Below are 13,766 nucleotides of genomic sequence, written 5' to 3'. Positions count from 1 at the left end.
TTTATTACATTGTTATTGCAGTATGTGATATATTTTTGTATTATGAATTTGAATCATACAACTAATCATTCATGATTACCATGGTGCCCACACCATGCACACACTTCATGTATTCACGACTGTGTTAACAGCAGTTTAAAAAAAATAGAAAATATATATTTTAAATATACTACTTTGATATTTGACACTTTTGTAAACTTGAATATGCTCTTTCCAATGGTGAACAATTTGAAGTGGTATACTTTGTCATATATTTGCAATCCTCACCTGAATTTCGGGGAAAAATGAAAATTTTCAATTTTTGAGGGATCATGACTGTATTATATATATATATATATATATATATATATATATATATATATATATATATATATATATATATATATATATATATATGACTGATTAAGAAAAGTAAACATGTATTTGAATACTACTCCCATACAGTTATTACATGAAAAAAATTCAAGCTTCTGGGATGGGTCAATAAAAATATATGGGGTCTCAAAGTTGGGTCTTCATACAAAACCCACATTTTTTTTTCTGGATTTCAACTGATCAGGTCATAAAAATTAATAGAGGTATACTCCATTTTATGTTTGTTTCTTACAGAGCAGTTATAGAAGAATCATCTCTGAAAATTTCAAGGCTCCAGCATTAACATTTAAAAAGTTGTGGGAGTTTAAAAGTAGCCGTTCATTTTGTGATGCTCGCAACGGCCATAAAAATAGGGCCACAACCACATTTTCAACCCTCAATATCTCGAAGTTGACCGCATCTATGGACCTAAAACTTTATGCAGTTTCATTTTGATACCTGGGAACTATTTTATGAAAGTTTAAAGTAAATCTGAGGGGGTCAACTGGGAACATTTTCTTAAATTTGGTGATTTCAGATGGAATGACTCCAATGTGGTATTCCAAAGCGCCATTGCTTTCTCTCTCTCAGTTTGATTATTTGAGGGTTGACCTTGTACATTTGCATGCATCTTATCATCCATGAATGTCGGACAATATCAAAAGCTTTTCTGTAGTCTATCCATGCTGTGGATAATTTGGTTATTTTTGTATGGCAGTTTTTGAGTATGACCTTGTTTAGTAGTAGGTGATCTATTTTTCCATAGCATCCTCTCTTGCATCCCTCTATTCTTCCTCTCGGCCTCCTTCTTGTGTTAGGTGGTGGTACATCATTTCTGTGATGATTCCTGACAGAAGTTTTATGTTGTTGGTATACATGTTATTGGTCTATACTTGTGAAGTAGTTGGGTTGTTTCAGATTTTGGGATGACGAAGGTGTTACCTTCTGTGAACCATTCATTCAAGGCCTCCTTTCCTTGGAAAGTTTGATGAATGTTCGAGCGGAGTAATTGTGTAGAGCATGTAGTTGTGCTTTAGCCAGAAGTTTGGAATTCCATCCGGGCCTGGGATTTAAAGTTTGGCATTTTTGCTGGTAGTTTTTTTTTTACTTCATCAAATATCACTGGGGGCATTTCCTTTAGATGTTGTTTTTATCATCCAACTTTTGGATCCAATCTGCCTCTTTCTTGTGTTCGTTTTGGTCATCATCAATTCCTTTCCAGAAATTGCCTGGCTTATCTTTCTAGCGGAGATCTGATGTTTTGCTTTTGTTTCCCGAATTTGTGATAGAGTCTTTTCAGGTTATTTTTAAACATACGGTTTTGTTTTGTCACTTTGTTGACTTCGTCGTAGTTTTTTTTTGGTAATCTTTCTGGCTATCATTTCTATTTTGAGTTTACTTGAAGCAAACATTACCTCTTGGTCTTTATTTCCAATGTTGTATTTGTTTTTTTGTTTTTTGGATTATCATTAGCTTTGGGCTTCAATTATGAATTCCATCAAAAATTGTACTTGTGCCGGTTCCTTTCTCAGTTGCTCCCTTTGTGTCTTAATTTCCATGGTAGTGCCTGGTCTCTGTTCATATGGGTTGGTTTGCTCTGCTTGCGATGGTGTTTCCCTGTTACTTTTTATTGTATGAGCAGTGCCGCTGCAAAGCTCATGGTGTTGAGTTCCTTTAATGGGGATGATTTTGGTGCCAATCTCGAGTGCTTTGTTGGTTCTTCTAATAGTCCAGCGGATTAGCAAACCAATTGTTCATTTTTTGATAAAAGCATCAAAATTGGCACAGACATAGATAATTACATAGTAAACAATTTCAGATGTGGAAGCACTTGAAATTGTACCTATGAGGGCCAGAGCGGCCATTTTCCAATATGGCCACCATGCTGCATTAGCTATATAGATAATGCCTACTAGATGTCTTTGTTTGTGTCTAATTGCCACTTTAGAGCTGCCAATTGCTCGATATCCTAATTACCGATATCCTACCGATATCCTAATTGCTTTAGAGCTGCCATGATCTTATGCCCGAATATTAACCAGGTGCTGGCCTGAATAATTATGCCCGCCATTTTTCAAAATGGCCACCATGTTCACAAAATGGAATCATATCTGAGCATATTGCTTTTAAAACAGTTCAGCTTATGTAAAAATTGACGTACTGTTAGGTATATTATAGTTTCTTGGACATTCTCCTTCACACCAGCAGAGAGCTGTGCATTTAAGTGCAGCCTTTTTGCACTTGCAGCAGTTACGGCATCCTTTCTTGCAGCCACAGGAGATCAACTGATTGCAGGTCTTGGATGCTTCAGGAAGTGTTGTCCAATTTGGTTGATAAAGTCCATCATCAATCTTTATCCAACCCCAGCTACATGGAGTAGGAAGTGCAGGCTGTGGAAGCAGTGTCTGGCCCCAGATATGGCCACCCTGGACAACAGCCCTCTTAACATGTTGTTCTAGAGCAGCCTATGTTGGCGGAATTCGCTTAATAGAGTTATTCTTTGCAAACAGCTTTTTCCTAGCCTTGTTAACATCAGTGCAAGTACTTGTTCGATCAAAGAGGAGTATGACGAACCTCTCAATGACACTCATGATTTGTTCTGAGATCCCACTGGGAGCACGTGCCAGTCGCAAAAGTGCATCAGTGAGCTCCGGCAGTGAGTTCCAAGTAGCCCATGCAGGTTTCTTTCCATGTCCAACAAAGGCTGACACCGTATCACACCCTGTTAGGGCATGAAACATTGGAAGCGCACGTGATTTCTCTGGACCCAGACAGGCTGCCATTTTGTGGGTTGGTATGTTGCACTCACAAGCGAAAACTCTTTCCTGTTCCAAAAGCTAGCCACAGTTCATCTTTATCTGGTAGTGTATGAGCTACCATCACAGCCAACACCACAACATCAGTGTCAACAGTACGTACTAGTATCTGGTGATTTCCGTGCTTTGCAGCATGTGCTACATGCAGCAACATTCGACTGTCTGCCTCTTCATGGTTGCATGGTGCAAGTGAGTCAATGTCCTGTTGTGGTGGCACACAGAGTACCAGGTCCCCATCTGTGACTACCAACTCCTTGTTTTCAGTATCGAATAAATGGATGAGTTATTTTGACAGGAAACTGAACAGTTCTGTCTTATTGATATCCACACACAAGAAGTCCCGCCAGTTTTTTGGTATGGGTGCAGACTCAACAACACGTCTGCGAACCCCCTTTCCACGTTTTGATCTGGCTGTTGCTTTTAGAGAATCAATTACATAGCTGTCCCAGACCAGATCTAGACATGATGCATGTTGAAGTTGTCCTAAGATGTATGGGATGAACACCTGACTGGCATATTCAAGAAATGTCTTTGCAGTTCCTGGCTTCAGCATTTGAATGATGGCTGCTCCATCTAATACTATATTGGTGACACTAGGAGCTTCTGACTGCGCATTGGAAAGGCCTTTCAGACACGTCAACAAGTCACTCTTGGTGCCTAGGTGAAGTCTCCCTGCCTCAGAGAGTGCTGCTGGGTATCCTTGGTTCTCGTGCAGAAAGAATTCGTCAAGATTTCCATCCCGAGTCTGACAGCCGATATACAACCGAGAAAATAATTCCATGTCACTCTTCAGGGAGGCAAACTGTTGCTTTCCCTGAGGTGCTTTGTCTATAGGGGTGCCTAAAAGTGGTAGCTTATTACGGTGAACTACATCATCGATTAACTTGTTCCTGTCGAGGAGACGTTCCTTTGTGAATTGATCAAACTGTTCTTGGCCGAGATTCTTGGCAGTACAGACTGTCTTCAATACTGAAGTGTCTGCAATTTCTTTGGTATCAAGGACAAGTCTTGGTTCTCATCAAAAGGGTTGCCCAGTTCCTCGATTACACTCACAAGTGAACGAACATCGAGCCCAAGGTATGTTGGAAGAGGTGTTTCCTTGGAGGTATCGTGTCTGACTGATGGAGTAGTGTTTTTTCTGGGTTCACCTGTACTTGACACAGTTATATTTCAGAAGCTGGGCAATAGCCAGTGTTGCTGGTGTCGAAGACACCAGGCTTTGGTCCTTGATGCTGGGGCCCTCCAGCACCATGCTTACAAAGGCAAGCAAAAGGTTTGGCACAGAGTTCTCCTGGCACCTTTCATCAAATGCCCCATTGAAAAGCACTGAGTCTTCGAACATGTGTTGACGTACAATGTGTGCAGCACGTGCAAGGTGAGCAGTGTCACTATCAATGTCCCCATCACAGGCTTTGCCTAATGCAGCACCGATATCTTCATCAAATACCAGCACAACATCTCTCCCCTTACTCTGAGCACGCAGGTCTGGGAACTGGGCCAAGAGTCTTTGCTTCAGTCGTGTGGTATTTACTCTTTTGTCGTGTGCAACTCCCAACTGTTCCATTCCTGATATGCAGAGATGTGCCAGATCAGCAAGCTTAAAGACTGGTGCAGTTCCTGATTCCAGGCGAGTTTCTTCAATGTACATCACAAGTTCACCAAAGGCGATTCCGGAAATTACACGTTCGTTATCTGTCCCTTGCTGTGCATCTGCCTTGACCTTTCTTGCGCGATTGTATATTGGGCCAGCAAACACTTTGTATGGTATTTGGCTTCCAATGCCACCATGTCACCCATACTGAGCCTGGCCAATAGCTCAGTATCATCAACAACTGCTGCATTTGCCCGTACATTGCGGTCAATCTGAAATATTGAAGCCTCATGAAGGCCATCATTACCAGCCAAATGTCCAGAGAAGAAGCATGAAGGCTCGCTTGCAATTGTTTCTGTGCTAGCAGGACACGATCTAGTCCGTTTGCATGGAGTATCACCACTTCCACTCGACGTAGGTGCTTCACTTGGCATCGTTCTTTTCTCTTCTCTTCGCAGCATTGTACTGTTGTAGCGGAGCATGCATGTGTGATGCCACTCGGCCTCGTTGGCAACCATAGCAGCTTCAAAACCAGAACCACCATCTATTCTGTCCGACTGCAATGTTCTTGGTAACTGTCTTAGTTCATTGAATTTGACAAGGTTATCAGCAAGTGACTTGTACCCTCTTCCAATGTCTGACCGTTTCGACAGTGCCGGGCATCGAAGCGACTCCATTGTTTGCTCCTGGCATATAACACAAAGTTCCCAGTTCGTATGAGCTGGCTGTTGATATGCAGGCGATGCACTTGTGTCCACAAGTTTGAACCATTTTGACATGATTAATTAAGTGTCTCAGTCGCTATAATGTGCTATCGGGTCACCTATTACTGCAACCGCCACCTCTGCATCACAATATCCACCATCCACCACCACCACCACCACCACCATACTCTGCAAAGACATGTAACACATTATTAGGTTGATTGTGGTCGCTATTAAATTCATTTGTAATGTGATTGAGTTAGTACTGAAATTTTCAACAAATCGCCACCATTTTCATAAAATGGCGGCCATATATATTTTATGTAACCCTCTGTTTGATATTCTGGTGCAATAGTATGACCAACTTACACCTTTAAAACTACTTTTAGAATCATAAAGTGACATCTCGAGCGGCATATCTACATTGTGAATGCCATATGGCCACCATTTTGGAAAATGGCTGCCCTGCCCGACAGAGTTAAAATTTGAAGTGCCTCCATATCTGAAATTGTCTCGTGTATAATATTCCATGATTGTGCCAATTTTAGTGCTTTTATCAAAAAATGAACAATTGCTTTAATATGTTGAGGTAATCCACTGGACTATAACTAGTATCTTTGTCCGATTGTTGTTATATATTCTGGAAAGCTGTGGTCTCTCCCCGAGTGGTGTCAATCTAATCTCCACTATTTTGTTTTCCAGCTTTTCTTCCAATCTTAGCTGTTCCTCATCATCACTCATCCTCCTCTTCTCCTACACCCCTCTGGTCCCCTCTGTCCTTCTGCCCATTATCATCCTCCGTTCTCGTTTTTATCCCCTCCTTCTGTGTATGTGTTTTCACTCAGTCCACCATGGTAAGTCGGGTCTGTTCCCTCTCCTCATCAAGGAGGTTCTGTGTCTCCTCCCCCTCTGTGTCACCTCACCTTCACCAATGGGTCCCCAGTGACACTCCGCATTCCAAACCCTGGCTCGGCTGCAGAGCCCCTCCATCGTGGCCTGGTGAGCCCTCAGCTCCCACCTTCCTCATAGCTTCTACTGCTAGTCGTCAGGCCTTCACTGTTATCTGTTTTATTTTATTTTGGAATTTATATGCAGAGGATGCAACTTTTTCGAATCTGTGGGATGGCACCGTCTCTGCTCTGGTGGCCAATCTGGTCTTCTTCATCTGGTCCATGAATATAGCTACCCTATTGGCCATCCCTTGCTCTCCATGTCTTGAGCAGACCTTACAGTGGAGAATGGCCTCCTATTCTTCTGTGCTCCAGCACTCATTGTTTAGGTTCCTCTTGTTGAGTTTCGTTTTTTTTAAACAGGAAGCACCTCCACAGCCTTTTGGCTTGGTGCAGATCCCCGTTTCCTTGTGAGATCGTCTTTCTTCTCACGAGAGGAGGTGCAGACTTTAGTTTTATTCTTTGCAGTGCACATTCCACCTGTGCAGTGCCAACTCACAGCCTGAGTATAAGGGGTCGGTGTCCGATAATAATTAGTTCCTTTTCCCTTTTTTTCCAACACTTTATGCCCAAGTTTCATTTGTTGAAGTCTCTTCCCTTCCCCCGGCCCTTCCCCAGTATGTTAGAAACAGTTTCTCACCTTGGGGATACCTGTGCTGGAAACTCTACCTTGTGTTCATCATTTGCTTCTCAGAATAGCGTTCGTCCGAGGCTGCACACAGCACGTCTGAGAAATAACCAACCGTGAGGCCTTGTTCCAGGTCACAGGCCTCCAAGCTTGTTGCGTCCGCCGACGAAGCATTTTACCATGCTCGTCCAAGCATTTCCTCCCCAGCCACGTCGCCCTCGAAACCTCAGGAGACACAAATAACCGAGGAGTGTCATCTCATATCTGGATCCGAGTTCGTGATAGCATATGGACGTGTTTCTCCAAAAAAAAAAATGTCTCTAAAATTTCTCGTATCTGGATTCAGATCTACACCAAAATAATAAAAATTATTGTGTCACACAATCAACATATCTACCAAGTTTCATCCAAATCCGTCCATAACCTTTTGAGATATTGTGCTATATTTCATTTTTGGCTGTACCTCTCAATGGTGAGGAATCATTTAAAAAAATTCTCGTATCTGGATCTGGAATCAGATCTTCACCAAATTATAATAAATTTATCCTTGTCACCCAACGTTTCCACCAAATTTTGTCTGAATCCGTCCATAACTTGTTGAGATATCCTGCTCGCAGAGAGGCAAACAAACAAACAGGCAGGGGTGAAATCATAACCTCCATCCACCATCGGTGGTGGAGTTAGCAAGGATCTTGTTGGTGTTCTACAGAAGTCGAAGTAACTCTATCATCAAAGATGGATATTGAATTCACTCTTCGATAATACATTACTCCATCACATATTAAATGTGTCTTATGCAATCATTGCAGCTGTCAACATAGCCTAGGCCCGAGAGCATAGATGGGTTCCCAAACTTTTTTGTCCATGACCCAAATGGTACCAGTACCTACCATAAAAAAAAACTGTCAGAGGAAACACTTTTGATGTAAATAACGTCCCTCAAAAACTGTGATTTGTGAGAAGTTGGCAAGCTGCCATCGTTTGAATATGGTACACCGCTGAGAAATCAAGCGGCGCTTAGTCCTCCACGACCCATCAGAAGGCCCTCATGACCCAAGTTCAGGTCACGACCTTGGCCCTTGGGTTTGGGAACCCCTGCCCTAGAGGTTCGCACACTCACCTCCACTATCTAGCCTGTGTTGAAATCCCAACCCAGCTATAAATTGTCGTCCTAGTGTTTTACATGGTGGACGAGGCACGAACGTGTGTGCCGTCCTTTGGAGAGGGGGATTTGGGTGTTAAACTGGAGGACAAGTCTGCTGGAATTAATCGGTGGACATTAAAGATCCCACGATGTCCTTCGTAAAGAGTTATCACAGGTACCCTGAACAATTTACAAGTTCCTGCTCTGATTGACCGCTGCGAAGGCAACGGTAAACCAACCAAGCATTAACCCATTCGAAGAGACTGCTTCGGCAACACCGCTCTGCAAAGAGTATGGCCAACTGACGACGACGATGATGATTCAATCATTAATTTTAAATGTAGTTGCTTCAAAACACTTTGTATTTCCACTTTTAGAAACGCACTAAACGTGGTTGTATCCGTTCATATCAGTGTTTTATGCACCACCAAAAGGAAACTTGATGGGAAATAGAAATTGATTGATTACCTTTAAGAACGATGGGTTCTTTGAGAAGAGGACAAAGAACCTTGAATGAACCTCGAAGAATGTCCATCCGACAGATAGATGCCTTTGGGCACATCTCCAGCTCACGCAGCACTCGCACCCTCCTATCTGGCGCCCTCAGCAAGCAAGAAAATAGCTTCACCCAGGCTTCTCGGAGCCAGGAGGACTTTCAAATGGGAAAATGCTTCGTTTTTATTTCCCCCAGTTGTTCTCCTTTGTCGGTTTTAGACATAAATTAAGGGTTTAATCACTTCGCTTACACTACAATACTTCTGTGCTCCTCTCATCTGTTAGGCTGCACACGCGTAGAAATGTGGCCAAGAGACCTTTTAACACCTGTTCTGAATCCTTTAACAGATGGTGTGCCAAAAGCCTTGAGGAGTTATTTAGCACACAGCAGGAAGGCCTGCTCTGGAAACCAGCCATGCCTATCCCCACAAAATCGGTTCAATCACCACCATAAGACGGTGTTGATCAGACTGAGACTTTACATTCTATACTGTTCTCGATTCCTGGCTCTTTTAAAATTTATGTCAACATTTCACAGGTTATGGGCAACCCTCCCTTCTACCTTCTCCTCACCATATGCCTCACGACTTTCTATAACAGGTGCTTTTTGACCAGACTCTCAGGCATACATCCTTTCCATTAATACAGGGCTGTCAACAGGCTAGTCCATTTCAAGCTGTTAAAAGCTTTTCACTGCACCTCAATTAAAGCTGAATTATTTACAGTCAATGGAGGAGGGGAGAGACAATGGGGGTAGGAGGGGAGAAGTCGGAGTGAGTGAGGAGGTGAAACCTATCGTAGTTCATAGGCCCTTAACCAGAAGAGCTGGGTGCAGTGGTCACTTGGGATTGCCAAAGGTTACATCTGCAATCAGTTTTCAGCTGTGGTTTTGTTCTGAAGTGTTTTTGGAAGCCTTTTTACCGAGAAAGAAGTTAAATATATATATATATATATATATATATATATATATATATATATATATATATATATATATATATATATATATATATATATATATATACCAAGATTGCTCTTCATAGAAGGTATTTCCTTGAATCTAAACTCACATTTAATTGATTTTCTCCAGCAAGTGAAGAAAGGCCAAGCGGCAAGACAAAAGGTTGATCCGAGGCACGCAACTGAAACGACGGTGGAGCCCTGTGACATCAGTTTATCGTGTCGACAAAATAAATATAGGATTTTTTTTTTTAATCTGAAAAAAAAAAGACATATATAGAACAAGATGTGAAGATAACTACTTCTAGAATCGAAAGAAAACACCTGGAAGTCAATTAAAAGCACTTAACGGACACACCACTTTGTCCAACCGTCCGAGAGCAATCCGATTTTACTTCTCTCGCTTTGATATCCTAAGTTGTGTTTACCGACCTTGTATCTCCAAACAAAATGGATGCCACACTCCTGATTTGGATGGCTATCTTTTGTTCCATAATCCAAGTTGACAGGCCCTTTTGGAGGAATATTCGTAGCGCTTGGGTGCAATGTGATGAGCCGTTACCCTAACCCAAATGGATTTTGGATTCGAGTTGGGTGTTAGATGTTACCGTAACCCAAACGGATTTACAACTGGCAAATATTACATTATTTTTTTTTGTTGGTACAATACTGTTTCAATTCAGATGAAGGAAACGCAAGGAAACCCAGACAAAGGAGGCCGCTCGGCCAATCAAGCCTATGTCGTGTTCCACATTTCCGAAGACCCAGGGACACAACACTATGCATGTGACCCCTTCGTTCTACATATTATTTTCGAATTAACGAATTAACCGCACATTTCCACGAAAAAACGATGTGAACGCAAAACAATCGGACGTCTAAAACTCGCCGACATCGAAACTCAATCACACCTGCCTAATCTTAATCCATGTACCGTTGCTGTCAATATGCCTGCTCCCATCTCCACCCGTTGTTTAGTTAATAGTGGGGGCAACTTAGCATAACAATTGTGCATTTTGTGAGGAAAGCACCAAATTTGGCACACTAGTAGCCTATCATATTTTGAACAGATTTGGATATTGGGCCATCTCAAAATTTTTGATGGCAGTGGAAAATGGCTGCCACAGCCATCAGCGGCTGAATTTGAGATGGCCCAATATCCAAATCTGTTCATAATATGTTAGGCTACTAGTGTGCCAAATTTGGTGCTTTCCTCACAAAATGCACAATTGTTATGCTATATTTAGCTAAGTTGCCCCACTATAAATACTTTTCCAAATACAGTTTAAATCAATCAACTGTCTCTACTGCTGCCACATTTCCATGCGTTCACTCCTTGTGTGACATAACCCTCTCTTGGTTCTGTCCTAACCCTCCTCTTATATTCACTCTCCAACGATGTCCTCTGGTTCTGTCACCGTCCATCTTGGTTTTAAACGAGCTCAAATGAGCTAAGATCCTCGTCCTCCAAATGATGACGTCATAAAAACGAATATGACGTCATTGTGATGTATCAGGTTTGTGATAAATTTATCTGTGCTAATGCCCGGCTTGATTACCGCAAACAAAATTTAAACAGCTTGCCTAGTTTCGGAGATAATGGTGTAGGCGATTCCCATTAGCGGCGACATTATGACGTCAACTTTTTTTTCTCGGAAGAATTTCCAAAACCGGAGATGGTTACTGCCTGCGCGTGGGCTTTCTGCATATACATGGCAAGTTTCACGAAGATCCGATGAAAACTCTGGGTTGTGAAACAAAAAATATCAAAAAATAGGAATGACGTCATAAAAATTGATATGACGTCATAGTGATGTATCATATGTGCGGTAATTCATCTCTGCTAATGCCCTGTTCGATTCCCGCAAACAGAATTCATAAAGCTTGCCTAGTTTGAGATAATTTTTTAGGCGATTTCCATTAGCGGAGATATTTTGACGTCATAACTTTTTTTTCTAGGAGGAATTTCCAAAATCGGAGATGGTTACTGTCTGCGCAGGGTATTTTTACATATATACGTCAAGTTTCAGGAAGTTTCGATAAAAACTGTAGGTTGTGAAACAAAAAAGTCCACAAGAACAACAACGTGAGTAAGACTTGGAGATCCTCCACGAAGATCTAAAAAATATCATGGAAGGTTTTTTTATGCCATCACACAGCTCGAAACCCCCACAGGCAGAACAAGAAAACAAAATATTTTCAACGGAAATGAATTCAAGGCAATGTATATCCACAGGGAACGAGATTTAAATAATTATCGAATATTTATGTGTTGTCTGGGCAGCACTTTAGGCAATCGTGGCTGCAGAACCATATTTTCGGAGAGGTTGTTAATATTATGTCAAACGTTTTGTACACAAGACTGGATATCGGGCAAGCAGGATAGCCTAGAAGAATGTACACTTACCGCCGAGTGGTCTCGCCTGGGTTTGAATCCTGACCCGGCTATAAATTGTCAGCCTGGTGTTGAGCATGCAGGGTGAGGCATCAATGAGTGTACCATTAAAGGACATCCTTCCTTGGAAGGACATTAAACCAGAGGACCCGTCGGCCAGCACTGGGTCAGTGGTGATCATTAAAGATCCCACGGTGTCTTTCACGAACTGGCTGGCCAGACCTGATTTTTGACTAAGTGGTTACGGGCAGGAATTTGGAATTTGGAATTTGTTCATGGTGTCGGCAATAGCTCGCCTGCTCTTTGCGAAGGACACCGTGGGATCTTTAATGTTCACCAACTCATGCCGGCAGGACGGAACACCAAGTTTAACGTCCATCGGTAACTGGTAAGGATTCGAACCCAGGATAGACAGCTTAGAGGAGAGTGTGCATACATGGAGGTCATATTGCCAACCTGGTCAAAATAATATGAAGACACTAAGATGTGGATAAAAGGTAAAATCGTGCTGATGTAACGCCTGTCGTTTGGGTCATTGTTGATGCAGAATTGAAGGTACGAGTTTGAATCATGATGTTCAAGTATGGAGTAAAGAGGGACTGTCAGATCATTAGTCAGTGGTTATGACTTGTGAGGGATGTCGAGGTGGATGCTGAGCAGGAAAAAAAAAAAAAGGAGCAATGCTGTTAAAGAAAAGAAAGAAGCTGATAGGTCATGTTGGTGAATTATAAATTGCCATCGATTTTTTGGCCTCAACACTCTTGGCCGCCCCTCGCTCGCCCGCGCCCCCCTCTGCAGCCGCATGACCGGCGTAGCCCCTTCTCCTCTCCAAGCCCTCAAGCAGACGCTGGTGTACAGGTTGTGGCACGCCTTCACAGAGTGCACTTTAGGGAGTTCGGCTGAGTGTCCCCCTATGCAATATACATGAGTCGGGCGCATTTATGACAAGTCACATTTCTGCAGGAGTGCGTCTTGGTTGGCTGGGCAATCATCCCTTGGAAGAAGGATTCAAGCTCTCCTATCAATTTTCACCTTCATCGCTTTTTCTACATTTTTCCTTCACTGCAACAACATAATATAAATATAATTAATAAACCACATTTACATTGGATTATTACACACAATCTCCATCCTTTTCAATGCACCTCATCCGGCAGTCAAACACAACCTTTTTTAAATCTCAACACAGAGGACTTCTTATCTGATGTAAAACGTGTTCCCTTAACTTTGTTGCTTTTTAAAAAAAAAAAAAAATTTATTGTTTTTGTATTTTTGCTGAGATCTTTTTGGAATTTTTGCATTTCTCTTTTACATCTCCATATGGATTTAACAATCCTCACTGAAGCTTTCTGCCATTGCCCTGTCCTTGGTACTGGATTCCATTACTATATGTAATACTGAAACAAAACAAAAAAAAACACAACTCTAACTAGAAAGAGCAATCAGCGATTCAGGACTTCTTTTGAAATGTGTTGTTTGGTTTCAAGACGATGCATTGACGACGTAGGTTTAAGTTCATACAGCGGATAAACAAACCTTTGAAGCATTATTGCAGAGATTCACGTTCCAATCGGATGTATTTTATGGATAGAAACGCTTTTATAGTACGTACTTTATAGATGTACGCACATTATAATTGTACATACTTTATAGAGGTACTCGGTGGAAAAAAAAGCTAACGTGTCATACTGGCGACCACCAGGTAGAGTTTGTCGCCGACTTCAGCAAATTA

The 13,766-nt window shown here is 41.9% G+C and overlaps 2 pseudogenes; both read right to left on the bottom strand.

The window, feature by feature from the left end:
• Positions 1 to 2,781: 2,781 nt before the first annotated feature.
• Positions 2,782 to 3,723, bottom strand: LOC147034474 (uncharacterized; annotated as a pseudogene).
• A 513-nt stretch (positions 3,724 to 4,236) lies between these two features.
• On the bottom strand, positions 4,237 to 5,540 carry LOC147034473 (uncharacterized; annotated as a pseudogene).
• Positions 5,541 to 13,766: the final 8,226 nt, after the last annotated feature.

This window comes from Eptatretus burgeri, chromosome 1 (assembly GCF_056783735.1).
Source record: "Eptatretus burgeri isolate ZD-2024b chromosome 1, Ebu_testis_v1, whole genome shotgun sequence".
Classification (NCBI taxonomy): domain Eukaryota; kingdom Metazoa; phylum Chordata; class Myxini; order Myxiniformes; family Myxinidae; genus Eptatretus; species Eptatretus burgeri.
Note: the sequence above shows the minus strand (reverse complement) of the source record. Positions and strands in the feature narration are given on the sequence as shown.